Here is a 15,198-nt window from a genome sequence, read left to right on the forward strand (position 1 = left end):
AGTCATAAAAGAGCCAAGGTTGCCTACCCCTGGTCTAGGTGAACACAGTCACAAGAGGTCTGGAATATCTGCACAGGAATCCATCGAGTATGATCTCAAGTAAGTGCACTTGAACAGTACAGATGTAATCGGGTGGGATTCAAATATATGAACAACTGGTTCTCTGTGTGGATGCCATTTCTGGAAGTCCATTCTGGGCCTGGGCAACAAAAAATTAGCTACCGGTTCTGCCGAAGTGGTGCGAACCGGCTGAATCCCACCACTGGATGTAATGCACGCCCTCCTGAAAAACTCCCAAAAAAGTTCCTGCTGCTGTTTTGTCTTAATGGCTTCATTTGAACTGGTGTGTATGGGGGGGGGGGGAAGGAAGATACGGGTTGGTATTAAAACTATGTAAGCCTAATTATGGATCTATTCAAAATTAAAAATCAAAGGCAAGGTACTGTTCTTAAAAAGAAAGTGTCATTGCTGCCTGAGGCAGTGAATTTAATTGTGGAAGTACATGGGCTGAACAAGAAGAAATGTTAAACAGAGCTAATCTTACCATGAGAGCTTAGGCATCAAATGAGAAATGGCATCAAAGTACCCTTCAAGGTTTCTTTCTTGGCCCTAAGCAACAGATTTCCTTTGGAAAAAAAAGCTTTATACTTCCCATAAACCAGAGGCAGGGAACTATGGCTCCTTTATGACTTGTGGACTTCAACTCCCAGAATTCCTAACTGGCTTAGGCTGGCTCATGAATTCTGGGAGTTGAAGTCCACAAGTCATAAAAGGGCCATAGTTCCCCCCTCCTGCCATAAACATCTCTTTGTCCCCTCAGCAAAGAGCAAGCAGTCCAGCACTCATAGTGCCATGTCTGATGTGATGCCTCCAACAAGGTCTATGAAACCCCTAAATTTTTGTTTAAATATTGAAATATTACTAGAGTCCAAATTCCAATGGGATTTTCAATTTTCAAGGAGAAGATTGAAACGCTGTACTTACCTCTACAGTAAGAATGGTGATCTTACAATGGCTTCTGAAAAAGTTGACAACACATAGTGAATGCAGCCTCTTGCTCTCAATTATGATAGGGGACACTGCTCCACTGCCCGAGATGAAGTAGCATTGAGTGCTTTGAAAATAATTTTGAAAAAGAGCTTTGAATCTCAGATAAGCGCACAATCTCCCTGCTATTCATAAAGCAGGCCTACATTTTTCCCAGTTTCCACACAAAATGGTAAAGTCTTGTTGCTTGAAAAGGAGTGGCTTCCTAACCTAGCCTTGTTGTTTCTAAAGCATTAACAACTTTCTACATCAACTGTCGTAGCTTCTGAATAGGCAAAATTAGCAAGGTGTCTTTGTCTATCTCAGGGGTCTTCAAACTTGGCCCTTTTATGACTTGTGGACCAACTCCCAGAATTCCTCAGCCAGGCACACTGGCTGAGGAATTCTGGGAGTTGAAGTCCACAAGTCATAAAAGGGCCAAGTTTGAAGACTCCTGGTCTATCTCTTATTTCAGTGGAAAATTTACTGGTGAGGAAAGAACCAAGCACTCAGACCACTCCTCTCTCTTCTCCAAGTCCACTGTTTCTTCTGAAAGAAATTTGCAAGGGCAAAGAAAGGATCTTTTAAGTTCTTATAACAACAAGAACAGTGGCACAGTATAGTTTGCCCTTTAAATAGACTCGGATGGAGTAAAAGTAGATAAATGACATTAATTGTGCCTTTCCTTTCAACGTGCACATTCCCCCTCCCCCCAAGTGCTATAAGCAGGTTTTTTTGTTTGTGTGTGTGGATTATTGGAACTTGAGCAAATGAGCAGTACGAATGTAACCCTTTCCTCCTTACAGTTCAACCTCTGAAGCTACTATTTGCATCATAAAGAAATCACCCTGGTGTTCTCATTTTAGCATAATTTAGGTTTCCAAGAGGAATTATTCACATCCTACCTTAAAAGAAGACCTATTAAAGCAGGCATGTCAAACTGCTGGCCCACAGGCCGGATGCGTCATGCCGAAACTGGGCCCACCCCATTGCCGGCAATGGGTAAAATGTCATGATACGTCGTGCGATGTCGCGAGTTTGACATGCCTGTATTAAAGTTTTTCTGTTTTGTGAGGACCATTTATATTGGGAGAAAATATTTGATCTGGGATTCTCTTTTTGCTTTTAGCAATAGAAACTGCAGTCCACATGGCCTTTTGAGTTCCTTTTCACAATCTGGCATCTCTTTTGCCTGTTTCTCCTTAGCCTTTTAGTTCCGTTTAGAGAAAATGCTGAAATGTATTTTTACCCATCAGTGAAGGAGAAGCGAGGGGAGAGCTATCATAGAGCCTTCCTTCTCCCATATGAATAATGAGGAGGAACAATAGGTGCTGGGTGTGGAAATCATTTTTCTTTTGAAAATGTTTGCACTAGGAAAGCTGTAAATATATATCAATGTACTATATAGGTGCTTCAGAATTCTCTGATGCCAACCTTATGCGCCTGCAGAGATAAAAAATGTGTTTGCTTTTCTTTCACACATTGTCTTATAACTTTGAGAAAGTCAAAAGATACTGACATTGAACTAACCATTCTGGATATGGATGAGCAGGTTTGAAAAAGACTACATCAGTCTGTGTCCTCCAGATGTCTTGGACAATAAGGTCCAGAACTGAGAATTTGGGAATTTGAAGGCTGGAGAATGACAGATTGGGGAAGGCTGGTCTAAGTGGCTTAAGTACATGAATTCAGATTATATTCATTGTGTAGGTCATTCTGAAAAGTCATCATGGCTTCAGGTGACCCTTTCATTAGCAGTTCAGAGTCCCTCTCTACCTTGTCTTTAGGAAGATTGAGATGAATTTTGGGCAGTTAAAACTGAGTCTTATTTTTAATGGGGTATATTGATACCACTAATGTCACGGACATGCATGTTTGTATGTAACTATCCTTCCTGTGCAGAGTATTGGGTATACAAAAGGAACGCTTATCTCAGAGAATCATAGAATTGAAATGGAGATAATATTTCCCATTGTTGGAAAATGGAAAGAAGTATCTAGAATAAGGGAATTTCCTTTAAATTGAGATGATGGTTATTTGTTTGAGTTTATAAATCGAATGAGCCAACCACAGGTTTGTATATGGGTGAAATACAACATGACCTGAGAGCAAGCCTGTATGGTCAGTGGAATTGTATGATTGAACAATTACAACTGTCTCCTTCTCTTTGTGCACCCTCATAATCTGATGGGACCTGTATTTTTTGAACATGCCTGCACGTATGCTCCCCTCCATCCACACCCACCTGTACTTTTTCATCTTTTTCTCTTTCTCTTCATTTTTTCTGTAAATAATGAGTGTGGTTGTGGATTGTCTTACTCTTGTTGTTCTACAACAGTGATGGCGAACCTTTTAGAGACCGAGTGCCCAAACTGCAACCCAAAACCCACTTATGCATCGTCGGGTGTCAGGTGGGTGTGACCATTGGCTGAGTGTGGCCAATTGGCTGGGTGTGGCCAATTGGGTGGCCATGGCTGCGGTGGTAACGGCAGACTGGGTGGGACTAAAAAGTTCAATCAATTCCAACTTTGCAAGATTTTTTCCAACTTTTTTTCCCCGCAAGAAGTTGAAACTGACTGATTGATTGAACCTTTTTTTTTTTGCGCACGGTGACAGAGGCCTAAAGCAAAAAAGGTTTCATAAAACCCAGCTGAAGGCCTAGGACTGGGGCGACAGCGTGCATGCCCACAGAGAGGGCTCTGCGTGCCGCCTCTGGCACCCATGCCATAGGTTCGCCACCACTGTTCTACAAGCATATGTATGATTTACATATGACATAAGACAGGTAGTCCTCAACTTACGCCCACAACTGAGCCCAGAATTTATGTTGCTAAGTGAGAAATATATTAAGTGAGTTTTGTCCCATTTTAAGACTTTTGCCACATTTCTTACGTGAATCACTGCAGTTGTTAAATTAGTAACATGGTTGTTAAGTGAATCTGGCTTCCGCTGCTTGTCTGAAGGTCTCAAAAGATGGTCACATGACCTTGGGACAAAACAACTGTCATAAATATGAACCAGTTGTCAAGCATCTGAATGTAAATCACGTGACCATGGGGATGCTGCAATGGACATAAGCGCAAAAAATGGTTGTAAGCCACTTTTTTTCAGTGCCGTTGTAACTTCAAATGGTCACTAAATGAACTATTGTAAGTTGACTACCTGTATTTCATTTTTAAATTTTTTTAACCATCTTGAAGTAGTGTTTTGTATGTTTCCTCAAACATTCTGCAATTTTAGGTTAGAAAAACAGAAAAGTAAACAAAGTTTTGGAAGAGGCTCAGAGAAAGGCGTTCTTTTTCAAACAAGAAATGAATACCTAGATGCAGAGGTATTAAGCATCTGAGAGCACCTTGGGCAAGTTATGTTAAGAGTCCACCACTTGCTTCCTTCTGCCTCTACAACTTTTCTTACCTGGCCTGCCGATGACGTGGTTGTAAGCTACTTGGAGATCATTTGATGGAAAATTGGGGGAAAAATTAAGTAGCGGAATGTTTCCCATATCTAAGACAAAGTTATATTCTACCCCCCCTTCCAGTAAATGCATTCTTTAATACTGTGAATGGTAGTCTATCACTATGGAAATAGTTCAGAAAACTTTTCACTATTTTCCATGGCTTAATCTTCCTTCTCCTCCCATAATTAAGACAAAACTAACAGATTGATTCCTATCCCATCCACCAATTGTGCACCTCCAGCCTCTGATGATCTGATCACCAGGACTGGTGTTTTGCTTTTCTTTTTTTTCCTTTTGCTGGGCTGCATTAACAGAGGGATAGAATCAAGATCACGTGAAGTATTAATACCACTTTACAATGCCTTGGTAAGGCCACACTTGGAATACTGCATCCAGTTTTGGTCACCACGATGTAAAAAAGATGCTGAGACTCTAGAAAGAGTACAGAGAAGAGCAACAAAGATGATTAGGGGACTGGAGGCTAAAACATATAANCTAAGGAGAAATTTCCTGACAGTTAGAACAATTAACCAGTGGAACAACCTGCCTCCAGAAGCGGTGAATGCTCCAACACTGGAGGTTTTTAAGAAGAGACTGGACAGCCATTTGTCTGAAATGGTATAGGGTTTCCTGCCTGAGCAGGGGGTTGGACTAGATGACCTCCAAGGTCCCTTCCAACTTTATTATTATTATTTATTATTATTATTATTATTATTATTATTATTATTATTATTATTATTATTACTATTATTATTATTACTATTACTATTACTATTACTATTATTATTATTTTCCATCCTTTGCCTTCCAAGATGGCTCATGTGTGAATGATGAGACACCTGAATTTGACCTTTCTTGTTTTGTCTGTCTCTAGGTCTCTGGAAGGCAGGAGGACCGTTCTGACAAGCACCTGCTAAGCAACCAACGTGCTGTCATGGAAGCAAAGTATCTTGATGAGCAGGGAATCTGCTCTGCACCTGTTTAAGCACCAGAACAAAAAGCACAGGAGGTACACTTAGCAAATGAGGGGCACACCTGTGTGTGTTTGTTTGCATTGTGCACGTGTGTATATTAATAAAGCCTCTTATATTTAATCATGTGCTATAAGTCATTTTAGAACTGCCAGGCTGTTTTTCAGCTTCTTGTCACTGTTGCCTGATGCATTTAATTAGCCCCGTCCTTCAGCTGACAAATATCAGCTGCTCCTAACTAAAAGACATTTTTTCCCCTTAAGTACATCCCACTGGCAAAGGGGAAATACTAATTATTCCCCTCTTCCCATTTTGTTCCAAGATTATCCGTAGGTCCAAATGTCACTACAGAAAGGGACTCAAATACAGTAAGTCGCTCTCATTAAAAAAAAAAAGTTGAAGAAATGGCAGGGCCACATCACAGCTTAGGAAGAAAACACCTATGAAATAGTGAATTTTAAGGGGTGGATTGGCGAAGCACACAATGGCCACACGCACAAGGTAGGGAGGTAGCTGTATTTAATAATCCACTCTTTCTTTGCAGTGCCATCCAGGAGAGGTGCATGTCTACAATTCAGATGCTACATTTATTTATTGATATGCTGCCCATCTTACCAATAAAGGAGAATATTTGTAGCTTAGGGGTCCTTGAAATGCCGGGTCCTTAGTGCTCCGAGCTTAATTGTTTTCTTGCAGACATTTCATTATCCAGACTAGGTAACATCATCAGTGCTGGTCACTAGTTTGGGTAATGAAACATCTGCAAGAAAATAACCAAGCTCAGAGAGCCCCAAGGCCTGCCCATCTTGCTTAGAGGCCACTCTAAGAGGCTTACAGCAAAGTAAAAACAACAAGATAGAAGATTGTAATTTTGAAATAATAAATATTAACATTAACATATTAACTATTACATTGATATTAAATATTAACATTAAAATGAACAAAGATGGCAAGGAAGGGAGCAAGATAGCACGTGGAGTGGAGTTAAAATCTTATCTCAGTCCATTAACCACCCCCAATATGACAATCTCCGTCAGGACCCTCGGCCAATATGCCTTGGGAAACCAGCATGGTGGTTTGAAACACATTTCAGTTCCTATAGAAAGGAGCTTCTGAGTAAGATTGGAGCCTGACAATTCAAGCAACAGGTATAGGGCTGCATTCAGCTTCTTACGGTATAGGTGCTATAGAAACCAAAGAATAAGAGGTGGAATGCTTGAAACCTTGCTCACAAGCTTTCTGTAACTTTTGGCTCTTGAAATTTACTTATTCAGCTCCATGCCCCATGTTGCCATAAAGAATTAGCATTTATATGATCTTCTAATTAAGCGCGCCTTTTGGATGTGTCCCTAGTCACTTGCACGAATAAAACTATAATACTAATGATTGCACCATTCATTCTAATACTCCTCTGGAGACTCATCCATATCCATTATTTTGGATTGTAGTTATAACAATGGTGATATGCCACCAGCACCTACTGAAAATATATTCTGGCGACCGAGGGTCTTAGCAAGTGCTTCTTCAGTGGTGTGGTCTTGGACAGAAACCAGGAACCCCAGAGGCACGAGCATGGGCTTGTTAAAGCTGTAAGTTTCCTGATTATATGTGCTTGGCCATTAAAATTAGAAATAAATCCTAACAGGTTGTGAATGGCTGATTGTCTTGCTTTTTTTTTAGTGATTATTATGTCAATGCATAGCACTATCCACTTTATCCCATAATTATGTTAGCTTAGGGAAGGTCGTGATAAGGGAGGGATCCTCCTCCTTTTTGAGCTGATGGAATGCTTGGAATTTGGAGAACGGTTGTGGATGTTCTTATCACATGGCTATGATGGTGGTTTGGCCATTCAGAAATAATGTTTAGGGGGGAGAAAATCGGTTAGAAAAATTCCTCTTCCTCACAACCTCTGCAAAATGTCCCCATTATCTTTAATTACCCATGTACTTAACTGAATAATAGAATAACAGAGTTGGAAGGGATCTGTCATGCCTCCGGAGCCTGAATCTGCTAAGGAAAATGAGCTGGAACGGGACCCTATGGAGGTTGAGAGTCAGGTATCTGTGGCTTCAGAGGGATGTGGGGAACAGCACGCTGAGGCAGGCCAGGGCCTTTCAGGATTGGGACAGGATGAACATGAGAGACAGAGTGCAGGCGATGAGCAAGGGCCACCCCCTCCTGATCCTAGAGCACGGAGAGTGGAGAGAAGGAGGGAACAACGCAGGCAGGCTCAACTAGTCGGGAGGAAAGTGCCCCGCCCCTCTCCACAAGGCACACCTGGAGACTGAGACTTAAGGATACGCTGTGGAGAGGGGCATTTATCGGGAACAAATGCTGATTTCTTGGAGTTTTGTGTGCTGTTGCTGATCTTGGAAACAACTCTGATCTCTTGTTCTGTGTTGTGATTTCTGCTTGGAAACCCTGAAACTCTGACCATTGGACTGGCTGACAAACTTGATTTGGTGTTCAAAGACCTCGGATTGAATTTTGGCTTCTCTTCTGAAACTGCTCAGGCAAGCTTGTATTTCCACAGACTCATTAGATTTTGGATGTACGTTTCATTCCTTGTTATCTACGTGGCCTTGAGTAAATTACTCTTCTAATCTAACTGTATGTGAAACTACTTGCAGCCAGAGGCTGCTGAAGGTGTGTGTGTTACTTTGTTCTGGGGCTTGCCAGAAATGTGGGAGCATTTGGGGAAAATTGGAGCAATTAAAGGGCGGTTTGAATTGCCAGCTGACTGCGTTGCCTCTGTGCCGTGCCCTGGGTCATCACAGGATCTTGGAGATCTTCTAGTCCAACCCCCTTGCTGAAGCAGGAGACCCTATACTAGAGGTCCCCAACCTTTTGGGCACAAGTGACTGGTGACATGGAGAAAAGTTTTTCCGCGGACCAGAGGGGGTGTGATTTTGAATACTGCCTGCATCCCAAGGATGGAGCTTTGCTTGTTTGTGCGGCCCACTTGTTGGCATGCTACAGACTGGTGCCGGTCCATGGACCGGGGGTTGGGGACCCTGCCCTAAACCATTCCAGACAAGTGGCTGTCCAGTCTCTTTTTAAAAGCCTCCAGTGACGGAGCACCCACAGCTCCTGAAGGCAAGCCATTCCACTGGTTGATTGTTCTCACTGTTAGGAAATTTCTCCTTAGTTCTAGGTTGCTTCTCTCCTTGATAAGTTTCCATCCATTGTTTCTTGTCCTGCCTCCAGATGCTTTGGAAAATAGCTGACCCCATCTTCTTTGTGGCAACCCCTCAAATATTGGAACACTACTAGCATGTCACCCCTAGTCCTTCTTTTCAGAAAAAGAAAAAGTTGTACTTTTTCTGAGTAGCTGGCTCCACCTCTAAACAAATCACTGGGTTATAATCCACCTTTGTGATACTCTAAGAAAATTATAAAAACTTAAGAAGTGTTGGATCACATTATGGACTTATCTTGACCGGCACTGTAGGTCATGCAGTGGCCAATGGACTGGAAGTAGCAGAAATATCCCCTTGTCACTGGTACTTCCCAGCAACAGCGTGTAAGCCATGCTGCCTATGATCCAGGAGGTGTTAAAACAGCCATTGATAATAGCAAGCATTAGTGGCTTAAGCCTCCAAATAGCTGCCATTACTAAATTTCTGGCTGCCATTACTAAATTCCACAATTTAATATCATGCAAAAATAGTGTCTTCTTTAGTCCATAATCTCTGTATTTAATTTTAGTGGCTGACCTTGAGCTTTGATGTTGTGAGAGGAGAAAAAAAAAATCTCTCTGCTTTTTCTCTGCTGTGCTTATTTGTGTATGTGTCAGTCACGCCTCCCCCGCCCCTTGCCCCCCTTTGTTCCGAGCTAAAGAGCCCCAATGTCTCAGGCCTTTCCTCCCAAGGGAGCTGCTTCAGCCGCCTAATCATTTTACTTGCCTTTTTTTTTGCACCTGTGGAGACCATATTTCAAGTGTGGTCTCACCACAAATTTGCATAAGGGCAGTATTTCATCTGCTCTTCTTTTTTCAGTTCCTATCCTAATGTTTTCAAGCACAGTCTTGGCTTTCTAAGGACCTCTGTGCAGCAGCTAACGTCTTCCCTGACTCCAGTGTCACTTTCTGTATTGCTAATTCCGGTCCTACTCACATATATGGGCAGTTTAATTTTTTTTTTTAATGTCACCATGCTTCACTTTCAATTTTCTCTGCATTTTTTTAAAAAAAATATTTATTTTATTTTAATTAAATTTATTTATTTAATTATTATTTTTTATCCTGTCTTTATTATTTTTATAAGTAACTCAAGGCAGTGAACATACCTAATACTCTTTTCTCCTCCTCTTTTTCCCCACATCAACAACTCTGGCAGGTGAGTTGGGCTGACAGAAGGTGACTGGACTGGCAGGACTAGAATTCACAGTCTCCTGGTGATTGGCTGGTTTCGTGCCTAGGGCAGGATTAGAACTCAAAATCTTCTGGTGATTGTATATAAAAATGTAAACGTAAAAATGTAAATGTTCGTTTGTTCAAAATCTTAAATCTCCGAAAGTTCTTCACCGATTGCTTTGAAATTTTGACACAATGTTGCATTCAAATACGCGTGTGTTTTTATATACCTACTATTATATAGATGTCACACCTGTGACAGGTAAAAACATGCTTTTTTTGAAAAACAGCGCCATCTGTTGGACATAAAATCAACACACTTCTTTTCCATTTAACCAGACTGAGCCACAGCAACGCGTGGCTGGGTATAGCTAGTATATATATAAAATTGTAGGCAGGCACATTTTGGATAATGCAAATCCCCCCCCCCTCATCACAATCAGTCTATTTTCTGGGGTTGAATACTATACTTGAATTATTCCATCTTGTCATGTTGTGAGTCCTGGAGACACTAAATGAATGAGGAATCAAATGACATCATTGGACATGTGATGCTTGTCTGCTTCTACCTTCGAAGCTAATACCTGTTTGGAATTGAAAACGGGGAGGGAGACTCTCTGATTGAAAATGACTGAGGTGAACAGAATTAGTGTGAGCACTAAAGCTTCCAAACTGGCATACACAGTGGGTATCCAATCATCCTCATTATTTCCAAGTAATTTAGCGTATCTCTAATTATAATATGAGGTCATCTTAATTAGAGTGACATAAAATAATGTTAATTAGATGCAAAGCCTTCTTTCAGATACCAGTCATAGATTCTAGTGGTAAAACCTTTGTCGCCTCTTCTGGGGAGCTTTTTAGTCCTAATTTACCATTTTGGGGGTAATTAGTTTCTTTTTAATCAAACAAGGTACATCAAGCCATTGGAATCTAATTAATGTTTCTTCTTTGACTTGTCATTCTGTCCTCACCTCTCCCCCCTTCCTCATTGCAAGGTTGTCCTAATTTATTCATGCTTATTTATATAATAGCCTCTAGTTCAAGACTGGCAGGAATTTCCCACAAAGACAGCATTGGCTGCCTCTGGAGAAAGTAACTTTATTCTGCCCCATGCATTTCTTTGATACAAGCATTAGGGGAAATGTGCAGAGCAGGATATGGGAAAGACATCTATATTTTCTCCTGTGTAATATCTATATGGGATTTTTGCTTCCCCCTCCCCCCCCCCAAAATAATTCCTCTATATCTGTCTTTATGTCTGTGCTGGAAAATACAAGAAAAGCTATAAAGCTCTGCTGTAGATCACTTGACCAAAAGAAGAAGTGAAGGAAGCTTAGAATGAATGAATGAATGAATGAATGAATGAATGAATGAATGAATCTATCTATCTATCTATCTATCTATCTATCTATCTATCTATCTATCTATCTATCTATCTATCTATCTATCTATCTATCTATCTATCTATCTATCTATCTATCTATTTTTATACCCTCCATCTTACTGACACAAGGACTCTGGGCAGCTTACAATATAATAATAATAATAATAATAATAATAATAATAATAATAATAATAATAATAATAATAATAATAACAACAACAACAACAACAACAACAACAACAACAACAATAATAATAATAATAATAATAATAATAATAATAATAATAATAATAAAGGAATACAAGACAGTTAACAGTAGGAAAGTTAAATAAGAAAGTTAAAAACCAAGATGGTGGGTGGCCTGGGGGTGGGGATCTTCTCTACTGCATCTGCCACCCTCAGTGCAGCAGGACTCTTTCAGGGCCCCCGGCCAAGCCACAGAGGCAGGTTTTCAGTCTCTCCCCCAAAGTCCAGTAGTGTAGGGGGTGGACCTCACCTCCAAGGGTGAATATTCCAGAGGGCAGAGGCCACAGAAGAAAAGGCTCTTTTCCTGGATTTTGCCAGCCAAAATTCTTTTGCAGACAGGATCAGAGGTAAATAGGTCTGAATGGATTAATTAGTGACATTCAAAGCTGCTGCTTCTCCCAGGAAGAGATTAGGCAACCATTTGTCTGGAATTGTACAGGATTTCCTGCTTGAGCAGGGAATTGGACTAAAACAGTGATGGCGAACCTTTTAGAGACCGAGTGCCCAAACTGCAACCCAAAACCCACTTATGCATCGTCGGGTGCTGGGTGTGTGTGGCCCATTGGCTGGGTGTGGCCAATTGGGTGTGTGTGGCCCATTGGGTGGGCGTGGCTGCGGTGGTAACGGCAGACTGGGTGGGACTACAAAGTTCAATCACTCAATTCCAACTTTGCAAGATCTTTTTTTTTCCACGAGAAGTTGAAATTGACTGATTGATTGAACCTTTTTTTTTTTTTTGCACACATGGCAGCAGAGGCCTAAAGCGAAAAGGTTTTATAAAACCCAGCTGAAGGCCTAGGACTGGGGCGACGGCGTGCATGCCCACAGAGAGGGCTCTGAGTGCCGCCTCTGGCACCCGTTCGCCACCACTAGACTAGAAGATCTCCAAGGTCCCTTCCAACTCTGTTATTCTGTTGTTCTGTTATTCTGGGTGGATAGATAGATGTCTCTTCCACCTTCTGACAGATTTCTTTCCAACTTTCTGGAAAGAATAAAAAGAATCCAGAACAGGTAGTTTGATTTGATGGAGGGTATCTGGAGATTGACACCCTGAATGACAGGAATGCCTAGCTCTCAATTTTTAGAAAAACAGCAGTGAAATGAATCTTCCTCACTATATTAGTAGTTAGCATTTTGATTCTTCTAGCCTTAATTCGGATTTGGAAAGAAACTTCCGAAATTGACTCATCTTCATTGAGACCCATGGATTTAAACTTTGAGGACTTACTGTATTGCTGTCGTTTCTTCCCTGGGCTATGACCAGTAGCTCCTTAGACTGTCGAATTTACAATTTACAAAATGGTTTTAGCATTCCATAAGGCGCAAAGTGTATGAAGTGGAAATGATATGTTTTGCAGCATGGTAGGGTTTACATAATTGACCCCAATTATGATAGAATTTCATTTATTTTGTGCTTTGCACACCCATTCAGCTTTGCACTTTGAGGTTTCTGTAAGCTCCATGTAGACTTCTACTCGGAATTACTCAGAGAAAAGAGACCCCACAAAGATGGAATTTCACTGCGACTGAACTATGTATTTGCCAACAATATAAATGCAGAGCAAGCTCCATTTAAGCGGCTGCCTATGTGAATTGCAAACAGCGTAAGCATTGTCGTAAAAGTGATAAAATAATTAGATTATGTGATAAGGGCTAGTTGTGCATAATAAAAAAATATGTGAAGAGAAAATGTGGATCATAGCAATGAGGCAATTTTATTTGCTAAACAAAGTGGAAGACCTGTATCTTGCTTCTTCACAGAATTTTCAGCATCGTTGACTATCACCTAATATCCATCTGAAGAGTATTTTCTGTGCAGTTATGAAGGAATGGCCCAACCATTTGTGGCTTCTTGTTGCTTGTTCTAATGTTCTAGACATAACATCCATTTAAAAATTAGCAAGTCAGACTATGAGATCAGATGGTGCACATTTGCAGCTTGGTAAAGTAGTCTAAGGTGAAACTGCGCTTTCTTTAAAACAACACAAATAGTTTTGTTCCTGCATCAAATCCTACTGAGTATGGCTCTCCTGCCTTTATCCATATATTGATGTTTCTCTTCTACAGAGAAAGATCCAAGCAGCAGTTCATTTGGGCCACTCAACTGTCTGGTAAGGAATCATGTCACAGAAGAAATATGTATTGTACAACATTGCTTTACTTTCTTCTGAGGTAAAAATGTTGGACAAGTTGTCCAGAATGATAAAAAAAAATCTGAATTTGTATCTAAACTCAAGGGTAATCCTTAAAGCTCTGTTGCTGGTGTGAAAATACTGTTCTAATGATTTCCCCAGCTTTTGGACAACCACACACACACAAAAATAAGCTCACACAGTTTTTCTCGCAGAAAAAATGTTCCTTTTCCATGCACGTTGCCATCAGAATTGCAGTGAACCTTCCACAGTACTTCCTCTCTGCACCCAAGTTGGGAGTTGGCAATCTTAACCACTTTGCGAAGGACTTTTTACCAAGGTTAAATGTTGTCAACAGCAGCATTTAAATTGACCATTTAATTTTACAGCATATATGGCTGGTTGTTAAATACAAGTGTGCAGGCTTCATTTCACTGAAAGAGAATTGTGAAAGAACCATAAATGTTCTTTTTTAAAAGTTTCAGCTTTCTGGTCTAGTGTGCATGAATGAGAGAGAGAGATGAGAGAGAGAGAGACAGAGACACAGAGAGAGAGACAGAGAAGGAGAGGGAGAGAGAGAGAGAGAGAGAGAGAGAGAGGGAGAGAGAGAGAGAGAGAGAGAGAGAGAGAGAGAGAGAGAGAGAGAGAGAGAGAGAGAGAGAGAGAGAGAGAGAGAGAGAGAGAGAGAGAGAGAGAGATATGAAGCTTTGTATTTATTTTGGCCACTAAAGGAAATTTCTCACTTCTGTGACCCTTGTAACTTACAAATCAGTGAGTGAGAGATTAGGATGCCCGAAGGGTCAGTTTTGAACTTCATATTATCACAATGAACTTCATACCCTGTTTGGCACAATGATTTTATTCTTGCCCTGGATGTGATATCAAAAATGAAGTAACTGCAAGAAAACAGCCATTTTCCTTCATGCTCTGAAAGGAGCACAGGGAATTTTCCCTTTTGTGGTTACCCAAAAAAAAGTCTTCTGTCCTTTCTTTTCTTCAGTGGTGAACACAGCTGTTTGGTCAGAACCCCTGGCTGGACTTTCCAATGGCAAAAATTTGCCTGTTAGACCTGAAGATCTCACTCTGCTCTGAATTGGGTCAAAAAGCTTCAAAAAACCTCCGTTGCCATCTGTCATCCAGATCACTTAACTGTTTCTTAAATCTTTCCCCGCTCAAACATGGCACAGGCATGGCTTTATTATGTTCCTTAATGCAAGTGGCAAAGTTCAGCGGCCCATTTAGTAATGAGATTTAGGAGCTGGCATTTCAGGAGGCAAGTAGTAAAGGAAGCAATTAATCAAGTGGCCAGGAAATCCGGATAATGGGACCAGAAGGATATCACACCCAGTACATGTGTAGGTATTGAAAAAAAAATAGATTAAGGAAATCATTATGAGTTAAGACAAAAGGGAGAAAGGAATGAGTTGCAGGGGATGCTAAATGGCTTTGCAAGAGGAAATTTCTCAGCAGTTAGAAAAGAAAAAAAGGAAGAAGGGAAGGAAGAAAGAAAAAGAGAAAGAAAGAAAGAGACTGTAGGAAATCTTCTCTTTTTCCTACCCTTCTGCTATCCTATCTCTCTCTCTCTCTCTCTCTCTCTCTCTCTCTCTCTCTCTCTCTCTCTC

Source organism: Protobothrops mucrosquamatus, unplaced genomic scaffold (assembly GCF_001527695.2).
Source record: "Protobothrops mucrosquamatus isolate PMUCROS unplaced genomic scaffold, P.Mucros_1.0 scaffold404, whole genome shotgun sequence".
NCBI lineage: Eukaryota > Metazoa > Chordata > Lepidosauria > Squamata > Viperidae > Protobothrops > Protobothrops mucrosquamatus.